The sequence below is a fragment of the Jaculus jaculus genome, chromosome 1 (assembly GCF_020740685.1).
Source record: "Jaculus jaculus isolate mJacJac1 chromosome 1, mJacJac1.mat.Y.cur, whole genome shotgun sequence".
In the NCBI taxonomy this organism is placed as follows: domain Eukaryota; kingdom Metazoa; phylum Chordata; class Mammalia; order Rodentia; family Dipodidae; genus Jaculus; species Jaculus jaculus.
The window spans coordinates 310,555,648-310,571,063 of record NC_059102.1 but is presented as its reverse complement, the minus strand read 5'-3'; the positions used below and the strand labels follow the sequence as shown (position 1 = coordinate 310,571,063).

Here is a 15,416-nt window from a genome sequence, read left to right as displayed (position 1 = left end):
AGGTTACGCGATACCGTACGGCCAGGAGCTTCGGAGGAAACCAGCCCGCAAATCTCGGGGTGAAACGCGGGCTTTGAGGGCAAGTCTCGCGATGCTTGGATGTTCCGCTCGGGATAGGATGGCAGCGGTGCCCCTCTCTCTCCGTAGCGTTCTTGTGCACCCGCCGTCCTCCAGATGCACGCACACTACCTTGTGCATTTGGCTTACGTGGGTCCTGGGGACTATAATCCCAGCACCTGGGAGATTTCAAAGTTGAATCAGGAGTTCAAGATCATCCTTTGCTACATAATGAGTTAGACACCATCCTGAGTACATGAGACTGTGTTTTGAGAAAATTGTAAAATTAATAAATTGTCAAGGCCAACCTGAGGCCACATACAGAGAGAGTTCCAAGTTAGCCTGGGCTAGAGACCTGACCTTGGAAAAAATAATAATAAATTTGATTTTACGCATATATATTGCCACAGTTTAAAATTAGGCTGGGGGCCGGGAGAGATGGGTTAGCGGTTAAGGTGTTAGCCCTCAAAGCCAAAAGATGCTGGTTTGACTCTCCAGGACCTACATAAGCCAGATGCACAAGGGGGGTGCATGCATCTGGAGTTCGTTTGCAGCAGCTGGATGCTCTGGTGTGCCCATACTCTCCCTCTCAAATAAATTAAAAAATAATATTTTTTAACAATAATTTAAAAATAGCATATGGTGGTTAATCTGGGTTGTCAAACCAACTGAATTTAGAATCACATAGAAACACACTTCTGGGAATATCTGTAAGGGATTTTTTTTTTTTTTTTTTTTTTTTTTTAGATTAAGTTAGTTGAAATGAGAGAACACACCCTAACTGTGGGTGGCATCATTCCATGGGCTGGGGTCTCACATTGAATAGGAGACATTTAACTAAGCAGCAACCTTCCTCACTCTGCTTCCTGATTGTGGGTCCAGTATGACCAGCCAGCTTCTGCTCCCATGGTCAGGCCTTCCCCGCCACGATGGAGTTTATCCCTAGGAACTTTAAACCAAAATTAAACATTTTCTTTCCTGAAGCTGCTTCATGCCAGGTCACAGTGATGAATTAATACATAGTAGTTCTTAGATCAAAGAAAATGAAGTAAATAGCTGGGGCGTGGTGGCACACGCCTTTAATCCCAGCACTCTAATCCCAGCAGAGAAATTGGACATGCCAGTATTATGCTCAGTTCTCGGCACCCCCAGTGACCTCCTAGGAGAACCAAACACGCATGCAAGGGCAAGGAGCTTTATTTCGGGCTTAAGCTCAGTCTCTTGACTTCACCAATACAGTGGATCCATACAAGAACCCCGAGTAGTGGGAGGGTAGTGTTTTTATAGAGATTTGAACAAGAAGGGGATGGGTACATGATTGGTTGATTTAAACAGTGTACTCTTCTGGTTGGCTTAGGATTTTGGAAGGCTGGGGCTGGGGGAATTGAACTTACCTATGACTACAGGAATGTATGGTATAATCAGTTTCCATTGTAAAACTCACCCTTACCAGAAAAACAAACAAAAAAAAAAAACTTAGATCTTGCCAGGAAACAGAAACTTAGGCCTACTGAGGACTCTGAAACCTGTCATGGCGGTCCATCTGGTACCTGAGTCCTTCACCAAGGCCTCCAGCCATTGCAAATGAGCTCCAGATGCATGTGCCCCCTTGTGCATCTGGCTTACATGGGTCCTGGGGAATTAAGCCAGAATCCTTTGACTTTGCAAGCAAACGCCTTAACTGCTAAGCCATCTCTCCAGCCGTATGATTTAGACTTTTACCCTTAGTGATTCACTAAGTTGTCAAAGAATCATTGGTTTTATTCACAAAGTGACATAAATGCCATAAGCAACACTATTAAAGGCCCACAGCTTCACATTCTAGGTTCTAGGCCTTTTCAGTTCAGTCTTAACCTGACTTAAACATCAGCATTGTTCTACAGTGGGGATTAAAAAAAAAAACACAAGGGTTGAAATGCATATTCTGCATAAAAAATTGAAATTTATTTGTATGTATAATGTGTATGTGTGTGTTCATGTGTGTGAGTATGGGTGCCTGTGCCACAGCACACATGTTGGGTGTTGGTCCTCTTTTTGGACAGGGTCTCATGTGCACAATGATTTTTGCCACACTAGCTGGCCCTATGCTTTTAGATTCTCCAGTCAGCCTTCCTTCTTGCCTCTAGGCATGGCTAGAATTACAAATGTGTACCACAGCTTCTGGGTTTTTACATGGGTGCTGAGGTTGTGAACTTGGGTGCTCATATTTGTGCAGCAATCACTTCATCTCCTGAGCCATGGCCCCATTACAGGAAAAAAAAAAATGAAGGTTGGAGTGATAGCTTAGTGGCTAAGGCACTTGCCTACAAAACCTAATGACCCAGGTTCTATTCCCCAGTACCCATGTAAGTCAGATGCACAAAGTAGCACATACATCTGGAGTTCATTTGCAGTGGCTGGAGGCCCTGTTGTACCCATTTTTTCTCTCTCTCTGTTTCTTTCTCTCTAATAAATAAATAAATAATGTTTTAAGAATTTTTTTTAATTTTGGTTTTTCAAAGCAGGGTCTCACTGTAGACCAGATTGATCTGGAATTAACTCTGTAGTCTCAGGGTGGCCCCCAAACTCAGGCAATCCTCCTACCTCTGCCTCCCAAGTGCTGGAATTAAAGACATGTGCTACCACACCCGGCAGCACAGAAAAATTTTAATCCATTGGCATAATATAGATCTCTTACTCTTTTTAAAAAATATTTTATTTTATTTATTTATTTGACAAAGAGGAAGAGAGAGAGAGAATGGGCGCACCAGGGCCTCCAGCCACTGCAAACAAACTCCAGACATGTGCACCTCCTTGTGCATTTGGCTAACATGGTTCCTGGGGAAATCAAACCTGGGCCCTTAGGCTTTGCAGCCAAACACCTTAACCACTAAGCTATCCCTCCATCCCCCCCCCTTTTTTTTGTTTTTTTTTTTTAAGGCAGGGTCTTGCTCTAGCCCAGTCTAACCTGAAATTCATGTTGTAATCTCAGGGTGGCCTTGAACTGAACTCACATATATCCTCCAACCTCTGCTTCTTGAATGATGGGATTAAAGGCATTCACCAACACACCTGCCTTCTTATTCTTTTTAGTCAGGGAATTTTCTTTTCTTTTCTTTTCTTTCTTTCTTTCTTTCTTTTTTTTTCTTGAGACAAGATCTATAAACCCTAGGCGGGTTTTAAATTCATAATCTTCCTGCTTCAGTCTCCTGAGAGCTGGAATTACAGGACTGTGTTATCACATCTGGCTTTCATTTTCCGATGGTCTATTGTTGGTGTTCTCTCTTGAATCCCATCTGAATAATTCTTTCCATGGGCTCTCAATATGGAGAGGCTGATTGGCTATTTCAGGTAAAACCTGCTGAAGTGACCATACCATGGTGATTTTACCTCTACCTGAGATCTACTAAGTACTAAGAGGTCCAGAAAATTGGAAGGTGGCTCAGCGGTTAAAGGTACCGTCCAGCCCAGGTTTGATTCCCCAGTACTGATGTAAAACCAGAAACACAAAGTGGCACGTGCATCTGGAGTTGGTTTGCTTTGGCAGGAGACCCTGAGGCACCCGTATTCTAAATCCCTCTCTTTCTCTCTCTCAATTTTTTTTTGTTATGTGGAAAGTATTTAAAATTAAAATAATGCATTATCACAGCAAAGATTGAAAAATGATTCTAAATACCATGAAAATTACTTTGTAAGGACAGTCTAAATATTATTAGTTAGTCAAGGTGGGAGGAAGTGAGGTCTTCAGTGCATGAATGATGTCTTCTTGCTGATATGTTTAAAGATTTTGGGCTTCTCCACTTTCTTAGCTTTCTGGTAGCCAGATCCATCACCACCGCCTCTCTTCCTCTGCTTGCCTTCGTTGGTACTCACATTCAGAACAAAAGATGGCACCTGGAACCCAAAGGACAGAGCAACCTGAGGCCAATTCAAGTTGTTGACATCAAAGATCTGCTTCAGAGAATGGGAATCGTATGCCCATTATGTAGGACTTGTATGTTTCCTGGGCTGACTTGTGAAGAAAGTAGTTCTTTTCAACTAGTTTTGCAAGCTGAGACTGAATGTTAAAAATTTGGGGCCAAAAAAGAAAAAAAAAAATTGGGGGCCAGGAAAAGTCAAATTCATTCAATGGAACCTTGGACTGTTTCAAGTACCGAAGGAATCCCAACTCTTCAGGACACAAAATAAGCAAGGCATGCCCTCTTCTGCTCAGGCCCCTGGCTGACCTGTCCACACGGTGAATGTATTCCTTGGGGTCTTCTGGAGGGTCATGTGGAACAATCCAGTCCATTCCGGGAACGTCCAGCCCTCTTGCCGCCTCGTCTGCACAACAGCGACCCCGAGTCTGCATCGCAGAAGTGGAAGAACGTGGTCGTGCGTGTGTTTTGCTTCTGCTTTCCGTGAGCGGCCAGAACGGACAAACCGATGCAGTTCAGCAACTCGTAGCGGCATTTCACAGACATACAGGAGGAAAAGAAGACCGTCGCTTTCTTCTTTCGGTTCTTAAGGAATGTAAAGAGCGGAAGGAATCTCTTTTCAGAGGGACAGACGACGTACCCCTGCTCAAGACCATGCACGGTGGCATTAGCTTTATCATCAACACCCACATTCAATGGCTCCTTTTTTTACAGAAGTCCTTGCCAGGTCTCAACTTTTCAAGTTTGTGTGGCAGAAAAAGAGCATGGTTTGCCTACAAGTTGGCAGAAGTTTAATAATCTGCTTTAACTCCTCTTCGAACCCAACATCCAAGTTTCGGTCAGTCTGATCAATAACCAGACACTGGAGATTTTTATACATAAACACTGGAGTGTGCTGCATGTGGTCCAGGAGCCGGCCTGGTGTGGCCACGATGATGTTGATGCCATTAGCAAGCTTCTGAGCTTCAGCAAACCTGTTACTGCCACCCATGATAAGCCCATAAGTGTGAACATGGTGCACCATCAGCTCTTTAAACAAGCCAAAGGTCTCCATGGCCAGTTCCCTGGTGGGTGAGAAAATAAGGACTCCTGTTCCATTCCTGGGCATGAACGTTAACTTAATGATCACTTCAATCACATGGATGAGAAAACCAAGCATTTTGCCACTGCCAGAAGATTCCTGCCTTCCAGAAGCAGTCTAATACTTTTATTATGTTGAATTTCAGTCATGTTTGTGAAGCCCATTTGTTTTATAGTCTTCAGAGTGTTTTCATCGACAAGATTAGACAGGAAAGCAAATGGTGTGTCTTCAAAGGCCCCTGTGAGTCCCAGGGGCAGGCTGGACGCCTCACTGTCATCTTCCTCGTCGTCTGGCTTCTCCACACTCTTGTGTTTCTTTAGGAACCTTGCTGCCATCTTCGATTTTTGTCTTTTTAGCATTAAGCCCAACATCATTCACCATTTTTCTCTCCTCCCTCTTTTTCTTTTTTGGTTCTGAATTAGGAGACTGTTGCGGCTGCTAATGCTGCAAATTTCTGGGGGGATTTTTTTCATGTTTACATCTTTCACTGTGTCTTTCAACACATTTTGTGCTTCTGATGGGTCTGCCTTCACAGGGTGATTTAGGGAATTTTTTTTTTTAAACTTTTCCAACCTGTATTGTATCTTTAGGCATATCTCCATTTTGAGTTTGTGACAGGTTCACATTCAATGCTCCCTGTAGCTTGAGGTTCTGCTTCTCGATCTTTTTGTGCAGCCTTTCTCTCTCTCTTTTTTTTAATATTTTTATTTATTTGAGAGAGAGAGAGAAAGAGATTCACAAACAGGTAGGTAGAGAGAGAGAGAATGGGCATGCCAGGGCCTCCAGCCACTGCAAACAAACTCCAGAGGCATGCACCCCCTTGTGAATCTGGCTCACGTGGGTCCTGGGGAATTGAACCTGGGTCCTTTGACTTTGCAGGCAAGCATCTTAACCACTAAGCCATCTCTCCAGCGCCATTTATGGTGCCATGTAAGCCAGATGCACAAAGTGCTGCATGCCTCTGGAATTCACTTGCAGTGTCTGAAGGTCCTGGCATATCCATTCTCTCTCCCTCTCTCTTTCTCCCTCCCTCCTTTCTCAAATAAATAAACCATCAAGAGCTTTTTTTTTTTTTTCTTCTAAAATCTGGAATGACATGAGTGCCTACTCTCTTCATTCCTACTCGATATAGTGCTTGAAGTCTTAACTAGAGCAATAAGCTATGAAAGAGAGAAAAACAGTTGGAGGGCCTGGTGTGGTGGTGCACACCTTTAATCCCAGCACTTGAGAGGCAGAGGTAGGAGGAATGCTGTGAGTTCAAGGCCAGCCTGAGACTACATGGTGAATTACAGGTCAACCTGGGCTATAGCGAGACCCTACCTCAAAAAAGCAGTTGGAGGGTTGGAGGTGTGACTTAGCGGTTATGGCACTTGCTTGTGAAGCCTAAGAACCCAGGTTTGACTCCTCAGTACCCACATAAGCCAGATGTGCATGGTGCTACATGGGTCTGGAGTTTGTTTTTAGTGGCTGGTGGCCCTGGTGTGGCCATTCTCTCTCTCTCTCTCTCAAATAAATAAAATTAAGGAAAAACAGTTGGGAAGGAAGAAGTATCCTTGTTTGCAGATGACATGAGTCTGTATGTAAAAATCCCTACAAAGGGGCTGGACAGATGGCTTAGTGGTTAGGGTGCTTGCCTGCAAAGCCAAAGGACCCAGGTTTGATTCCCCAGTAACCATGTTAATTTGAATGCACAAGGTGGCACATTTGTCTGGAGTTTGTTTGCAGTGGCTAGAGGTCCTGGTGTGCCGAATGTTTCTCTGTATGACTCCCTCTCTCTCTTAAATAATTACATAAAGGGCTGGAGAGATGACTTAGTGGTTAAGGCACTTGCCTGCAAAACCAAAGGACCCAGGTTCAATTCCCCAAGACCCATGGAAGCCAGATGCACAAGGTACCATATGTGTCTAGAGTTCATTTGCAATGGCTAGAGGCCTTGGTGTGCCCATTCTGTCTCTCTCACTCTCACTCTCGCTGTTTCTGTCTATCTCAAATAAATAAATAAAACATTTACTTTATCATAAGGAACACTGTGAGTTTGAGGGCAGCCTGAGACTACATAGTAAATTCTAGAATTCCAGGTCAGCTTGGGATAGAGTGAGACTTTACCTAGGAAGAAAAAAAAATATATACGTAGGTATGCATATATGTGTATGTATACATATATATGTATACAGATTTCACCAGAAAACTTTTAGATCTGATAAATAAATCCAGTAAAGTAGCAGGATACAAAATCAGCAGAGAAAAAAACAATAGCTTTTATAAACATTGATGATGAACTTACTAAGAAAGAAATTGCAAAAAAGAGAGAGAGAGAATGGGCAAGTCTGGGCCTCTAAGCTACTGCTAATGAACCTCAGATGCTTACACACTTGCAACATCTTGTACATCTGGCTTTACATGGGTACTGGGGTATAGAACTTGTGTCCTTTGGGTTTGCAACTACCTTAACCACTAAGGCATCTCTCCAACCTCCACAATAGCTTTTTTAAAGATCTGAATATACCTAACAGAGGAGGTGAAAGCATTTACAAGGAAAAACTTAAGACCCTGAAAAATGACCTGGGCTTGGTGGCACTTGCCTTTAAAGTACCCAGCACTCGGGAAGCAGATGTAAGAGAATCACTGTGCATTGAAGACCGCCTGAGATGACATAGTGAATTCCAGGTCAACCTGGGCTAGAGCAAGAGCTTACCTCAAAAACAAAACAAAACAACAACAACAACAAAAAATAAATGAAGAAGACATTAGATGATGAAAAGAACTGAACTTTAACAACAAACAAATCATATTTCTGAAATACTGTTTTGAGGGCAATAATCAAAGCCCTCATGAGCTGTATGTTGTGCTTGTGCCGAGGTTCTTGGGAGGAAATGCAGAGCATTAAGCCAGTGTCCTCACATTGGAATCATTGTCCCATTTTTGTTTTACTTTGCTGTGCAGACAGTGCATATTAAAGGACAAAGGAGTCATACTTCACAAATCTAGACTTTCTAGATGTTAAAGAGGTTCCCAGTGTATGACAAAAGTAGAGTTAATAAATTAACATATTTTGTGTTATAATTTCCAGGAAACATTATCTTCTGAAAATTAAGCATTAGAACCCCTGAATTGGTAAAGAATAGAAGCAATCTAGGCCAGAGTGCTCATATTTTGAAGACACTTTCAATTACTATTGTTACATGTGTCCATTTTATTAAAAATTGCTGTGCATGGCCAGGCATGGTGATGCACACCTTTAATCAGAGCACTTGGGAGGCAGGGATAGGAGGGTTGCCATGAGTTCCATGGCCATCCTGAGAATACATAGTGAGTTTCAGGTCAGCCTGAGTTAGAGTGAAACCCTGCCTCTAACCCCCCCCACCAAAAAAAACCCACAAAAAAATGCTATGTATGTACATAGGGGACAAATTGAGTCTGTACTTGAAAAATCTAGTCTAGTTAGTGCTTAAAAATGCCCAGTGATTGGCTGGAGAGATGTGTTAGTGGTTAATGTACTTGTGGGTGAAACCTAAGACCCCAGGGTGGATTCTCCAGGTCCCACATAAGCCAGATGCACATGGTGGCGCATGCATGTGGAATTCGTTTGCAATGGTTAGTGGCCCTGGTACACCCACCCATATTCTTTCTCTCCACCCCCCGTATCTGACAAATAAAAAAAAATAAAAACTTCTCAATGCCCAATGTACTTTCAAATATCACATTGTAAATATTTTTTGAGGTAATTTTTTTTTTTTTTTGCTAAAATTCAAATGAGATACTGTCTTTTGTGAATGGAAGCCATCCTTGTGAACACTATGGTCTGTGCTTGGTAGTGATTTGGAGGGATGTAGGTACAAAAGGTACTGTGCTAATATGCTTATATTTAGACCTTTGCAGATGTCACTTTTCTGTATGTTTTGTACATTTTGTTTTGTTGTGTGTATAATGCATATAATGAACAAATACTTGCAGAATTTTCAACATCTTGTCTCTAGATGTTAAAGAGGTTGTCAGTGTATGACAAAGCAGTAAAATAAGCACAATTTGTACATTGTTTTATTGAAACTCATAGTAAAGCTTGTTTCTGTAATGACTTTGGACACAGATTTGTTCAGCTGTCTCTCATTGCATATGCCTATGCTCACCTACTTGTCTGAAGGTAGTGAGAAGAGACTGAGACAGAAATGGTCAGAGGCCCAAGTGGTTTTATTTAGAAGATACCTCAGATTACAACTGTTGCTTTGTGTACAATTTTATTTCCCAATATTGCATGCATAGTAGACAAGCTCTTACATAAAACATCTAGTCTTTCTAGATATTTTAAAGTATGTGCTTGTTGCAGTCAGGTTCACATTGCTGGCAGAAAACACCTGACCAAGAGCAGCTTGTGGGTAAAAAAAGGGGTTATTTTGGCTTACAGATTCAAGGGGAAGCTTCATGATAGCAGGGAAAAACAATGGCATGAGCAGAGGGTGGACATCACCTCCAAGCCAATATCAGATGGACAACAGCAACAGGAGAATGTGCCAAACACTGAGAACAGGAAGCTGGTTATAACACCCATAAGCCCATCCCCAACAATACACTGCCTCCAAGAGGCTCTAATTTCCCAATTGCCATCAGTTGGGGACCTAGCATTCAGAACACCTAAGTTTATGGGGAACACCTGAATCAAACCACCACATTCTGTCCCCAGCCCCCATAAACAGATAACTATACATGATGTAAACTGCAATGCAAGCCGGGCGTGGTGGTGCACACCTTTAATCCCAGCACTCAGGAGGCAGAGGTAGGAGGATCACCATGAGTTCAAGGACACACTGAGACTACAGAGTTAATTTCAGGTCAGCCTGGACCAGAGTGAGACCCCACCTCAAAAAACAAAACAACAAGAACAACAAACTAAACTGCAATGCATTAATCCAACTTTAAAAGTCCCCATAGGGGCTGGAGAGATGGCTCAGCAGTTAAGGTGTTTGCCTGAGAAGCCAAAAGACAAAGGTTCAATTCCCAACACCCACATAAGCCAGATGCACAAGGGGCACATGTGTCTGGAGTTTGTTTACAGTGGCTAGAGGCCCTGGCACGCCCATTCTCTATCTGTCTCTCTTCTCTCTATCTCTCCTCTCTGCATACAAATAAATACATTTTTTGAAAGTCCCCATAGATTTTTGTTTTGTTTTGTTTTTTGAGATAGGGTTTCACTTTATTCGCTTTATTTCAGGCTGATCTGGAATTCACTATGCAGTCTCAGGTTGGCCTCGAATTTATGGTGATCCTCCTACCTCTGCCTCCCAAGTGCTGGGATTAAAGGCATATCCCACCATGCCCGGCTAAAAGTCCCCATAGTTTTTAATCAATCCCAATGATATTCAAAAATTCCCATAGTCCAAGGTTTTTAACTGAGCCATAATACCAAAATAACCCCCCAAACCCATAATGGCACAGAATAAATACTCATACTGCACAAGATGGCATTGGGCATAGCAAAAAAACAAAACAAAACTGTACGACCAATACTAGATTTAAACAGGGCAAACATCAAACTCTATAGCTCCAACAACTGTAGCCAGTGACAAGTTTGATAATTCTAACCAGCAACAACTCTCTGGGGTTCCAATTCTGCCCCTCCAGCGAGGCTACTCACAGTCCTGGGAAACTTCAGTGGGGCAGGCAGCTCTCTTAGCAGCCATCTTGTGGCCCCTGCATCTCCGCTAGATCTCCACTGCAACCCACGATCCATCTTCACAGCTCTATCTGGTCTCCACGCAGGCATCCAGAAAACCTACTACACACTGTCCATGATCATTGCCAAAACACAGGACTGTGCTGCAAATTCAATGACCCTCTCTTTTCTGCATTTCTCATACTCCGCAATACCAGGCGGGGTGCCAGATTGTTAATCCAGGGGGGAATAAAGCAGACTTTGAAGAACAGAACGCTCCTTCAAAAGACTGCTTTTTTCTGTTGTTCCAATGCAGGTCAGCTGGCCTAATCTCAATGGGCATGATCCCTCAGACAATTGCAGCTGTACAGACAGAAGTTTCAGCCCAAAGATCTCTTTCTGGGCCATATCCCTCTTCACACACCAGTTAATTTCTACACAATGCAACCTTGCACAACTTCTCAGGACCCAGGCAAACAGCAAGTGTGTCATCCAAACTGCTTCTACTCCAGTCCAGGCAATGCACTTTATCACCCTCACAAGCCAAACCTCACAGTACACTATGTAGTCTTAAGGTGGCCTCAAACTCACAGTGATCCTCCTACCTTTGCCTTCCAAGTGCTGGGATTAAAGGTGTGAGCCACCATGCCCTGCCTCACCTTCCTTCTTAATTCCTGGAAGTGCCGCCCTCTCTTTCCCTGAGACTCCCACAAGGGTGCCCAACTTTAGCTCAAAAGATTCTCCCACACCCCCACCTTCCCCCAGCTCCCTCATCTAGACAGTATGAACTGCCTTCTAGTCCCTTTAACCTTCATAGTAAACAAACCGCAAAGCCACCCCATCCTTAACCCCATATGGGAAGGGCCATAGCAAAGCAAAATATAAGTACAGCATTATTTGACGAGGTTTGTTGCTGTCCTTGCACTGTTAGTTAAGGAAAAAGGAATTATTCCACAATGTCTTAAGAGTCCAGTCTTTATAAAGTCAGAAGAGAATGGGCGAAGGGCTGCAGAAGAGAGCAAGAGGGAAAAGTAGTTACAGAAATGGAAAGGAAGGACAACAGTGCATAGGCAAGGTTTCACTGTCACTTCTTTGTTTTAATTTTATTATTTATTTGAGAGAAAGACAGAATGGTTATACCAGGGCCTTTGGCCACTGCAAACAAACTCCTGATGCATGTGCCACCTTGTGCATCTGGCTTTTTGTGGGTACTGGTTTTCTTCACTGTGAGTTTGAGGTCACCCTGACACTGCATAGTGAATTCCAGGTCAGCCTGGGATGGTGTTGTTCTCATTAATCTTTTATTGAGTTTGACTTCATTTGGTCAATATATGCATTATATATAATTTTTTCATTTATTTAGTTTTTAGCAGAGATAGAGAATATGTGTGTGCCAGAGCCTCTTGCTGCTGCAAAGAAACTCCAGATGCATGAGCACTTTGTGTATCTAGCTTTAAGTGGATACTGGGTTATAGAACCTAGGCCAGCAGGCTTTGCGAGCAAGTGCATCTAATTTCTGAGCTGTCTCTCCAGCCAAGTCATTATATTTTGATTCCAAGATCTTGCTTCCTTTGTTATTTTTTTCAAGATAAGGTCTCACTCTAGCCCAGTTATATACAAGCTAAGCATAGTAGCTCACACCTTTAATCCAAGCACTCAGGAAGCTGAGGTAGGAGACTCACCATAAATTTGAGGCCATACTAGGCTAGAGTGAGGCCTTGCCTCAAACAAAACACAAGCAGCCAGGTATACTGGTCCATGTCTTTAATCCCAGCACTGATGGAGGAGGAGCCTGGGCTAGAATGAGACCAAATTATCTCTTTTGACCTGCCCATCCCATGATACACACTTGTTTTGTTTTTGTTTTTGTTTTTCTTTTTGGTACCCAAATTATTTTAATTCTAAGTAAAACTAAAATTGAGGAATTCACATCACAATTTAATCATCATATTTTTTTTTTTTACCATATGTCATAGCAGGACAAACATTGCTTAAAAAGTGGGTACAGGGGGGCTGGAGAGATGGCTTAGCAGTTAAGCACTTGCCTGTGAAGCCTAAGGACCCTCGTTCGAGGCTCGATTCCCCAGGACCCACGTTAGCCAGATGCACAAGGGGTGCATGCATCTGGAGTTCGTTTGCAGTGGCTGGAAGCCCTGCCGTGCCCATTCTCTCCCTCTCTCTCTCTCTCTCTCTCTCTGCCTCTTTCTCTGTCTGTCTTTGCTCTCAAATAAATAAATTTTTTTTAAAAAGTGGGTACAGGGCCAGTTTTCTTTTGTGAACTTCCTTTGGTTTTTGTAATTACTCTTTAAAATTTTTTATTTTTAGGTATATATTTTTATTGACAACTTATATACTTACAGAGAACAAACCATGGTATTCCCCTCCCCCACTTTCTTCTTCATAACTCTGCTCTCTGTCATATCCCCTCCCTTTCTCCAATAGTCTCTCCTTTAATTTGATGTCATCATCTTTTTCTCCTATTATGAGGGTCTTGTGTAGTTATTGCTAGGCACTGCGAGGTCTTGGATATTGAGGCCACGTTCTGTCCAGGCAGTTGTATGTAAGGAGTGGTACCCTTCCTTTGGCTCTTACATTCTTTCTGCCATCTCTTCTGCAATGGACCCTGACCCTTTGAGAATGTGAGATGTTTCAGTGCTGAACACTCCTCTGTCCCTTCTTATCAGCACTATGTTGCCTTTTGGGTCATCCCAGTAGCCATCGCCATCTGAAAAGAGAAGCTTCTCTAAGCAGAAGTGAGAGTAGCCATTAATATATGAGTATGAACATTAAGTGTAGTGGTTTCAGGGAAAGTTCAGGCAAGAGCAGGCTTTATACCCCTAAGGCTCATCACCGCCCCTGCCATAGGCTTTTGATTAGGTTTTCAGTACCAGGCATGTATTCCCTCCCATAGAGTGAGTCCAGTTAGATAGCAGTTGGTTTCCCCCAGAGCAGACTGGCCACCAGTGCACCCATTTGGTCATTTGGCCTGTCTGGCCAAACTTCCAGTGTCCATTGTTTTCACCACTGATGACTTCTGTCTCCCATAGGGCTGTATGCAGTGCAGCATTTTCCAGCTTACACTTGGCTGGTCTACAGGGAGAAGGTTTTCAGCTCAGCACCAGCTTGATTTTTCAGTGATCTTGCTGCCCATGCATATGAAGTCTTCAGCAGCAGGGTCTTACCATCTGTTATGCCTGGGAAACCAAGGGCTTTGGCAAAAGCCTGTTATGTTTTGGAGGCAACAGGCACCTCCCTGGCCAACAACTCATTGGAAGGTATCCCATCCCTGGCATCCCTGGTATTTCTTCTCTTGAGAACTCTATTTAGTTCCATAGCCAGTTTTTTTTTTAATTGAAAACATCTGTGATTATAAATGTAATTCCCTCCCTCCCCCCACTTTCCCCTTTGAAACTCCACTCTCCATCATATCCCCTCCCCCTCTCAATCAGTCTCTCTCTTATTTTGATATCATCTTTTTCTCCTATTATGATGGTCTTGTGTAGGTAGTGTCAGGCACTGTGAGGTCATGGATATCCAGGCCATTTTGTGTCTTTAGGAGTACTTTTTAAGGGGTCCTACCCTTCCTTTGGCTCTTATATTCTTTCCACCACCTCTTCTGCAATGGACCCTGAGCCTTGGAAGTTGTGATAGAGATATTTCAGTGCTGAGCACTCCTGTCACTTCCTCTCAGTTGTAGGTTTTCAGTATCAGTGACATATTCCCTCCCATGGAGCGGGTTTCTGGTCAAATTTAAGGGCAGTTGGTTTCCCCCATAACAGATGTGCCACTATTGCATCTGTTGGCTCATTTAGCCTGGCTGGCCAAATTTGGGCTTGCAGTGTCAACTGTTCATTATCTTCACTGGTAATTTCTCTCTCTCTCATTGACTTGCATGCAGCCTCATAGCCCATTTTTTAATTGAGTTGTTTGATTTCTTATTGTTTTGTTTTTTTAGTTCCTTGTGTATTCTGGACATTAATCCTCTGTCAGATGTATAGCTGGCAAGGATATTCACCCATTATGTAAGTTGTCTCTTTGCTCTATTCACAGTGTCTTTTGCTCTACAAAAGCTTTTTAATGGGGCTGGACAGATGGCTTAACAATTAAAGTGTTTGCCTGCAAAGCCAAAGGATCCTGGTTCAACTCTCCAGGACCCACATAAGCCAGATGCACAAGGGATCACATGCATCTGGAGTTCGTTTGCAGTGGCTGGAGGTCCTGGCATTCCCATTCTCTCTCCCCCTCTCTGCCTCTCTCTTTCTATTTCTCTCTCAAATAAATAAATAAAAATAAAGTTTATTTTTAAAAGCTTTGTAATTTCATGAGATCCCAGTAGTTGATTAGTGATTTTATTTTCTGAACCATTGGGGTTATGTTCAGAAAGTCATTACCTATGCCAATATGTTGAAGGGTTTCCCTACCTTTTTCTCTAGCAATTTCAGTTTCAGGTCTTGATATTAAGGTCCCTGATTTATTTGGACTTGATTCTTTGTTGTTGTTGTTGTTGTTGTTGTTTGAGGTAGGGTCTCACTTTGGTCCAGGCTGACCTGGAGTTAACTATGTAGTCTCAGGGTGGCCTTGAACTCTCAGCGATCCTCCTACCTCTGCCTCCCAAGTGCTGGGATTAAAGGCGTGCACCACCACGCCTGGCTGGACTTAATTCTTGTACATGGAAAAAGACAATGATATATTTTCATCTTTCTACATATAGATATCCAGTTTTCCCAGCACTACT

At 42.9% G+C, this 15,416-nt stretch overlaps 1 pseudogene; it reads right to left on the bottom strand.

Moving 5' to 3' along the window:
• Positions 1 to 3,780: 3,780 nt before the first annotated feature.
• The window catches only part of LOC101601964, a 42,044-nt pseudogene continuing 30,408 nt past the window's right edge, over positions 3,781 to 15,416 (bottom strand).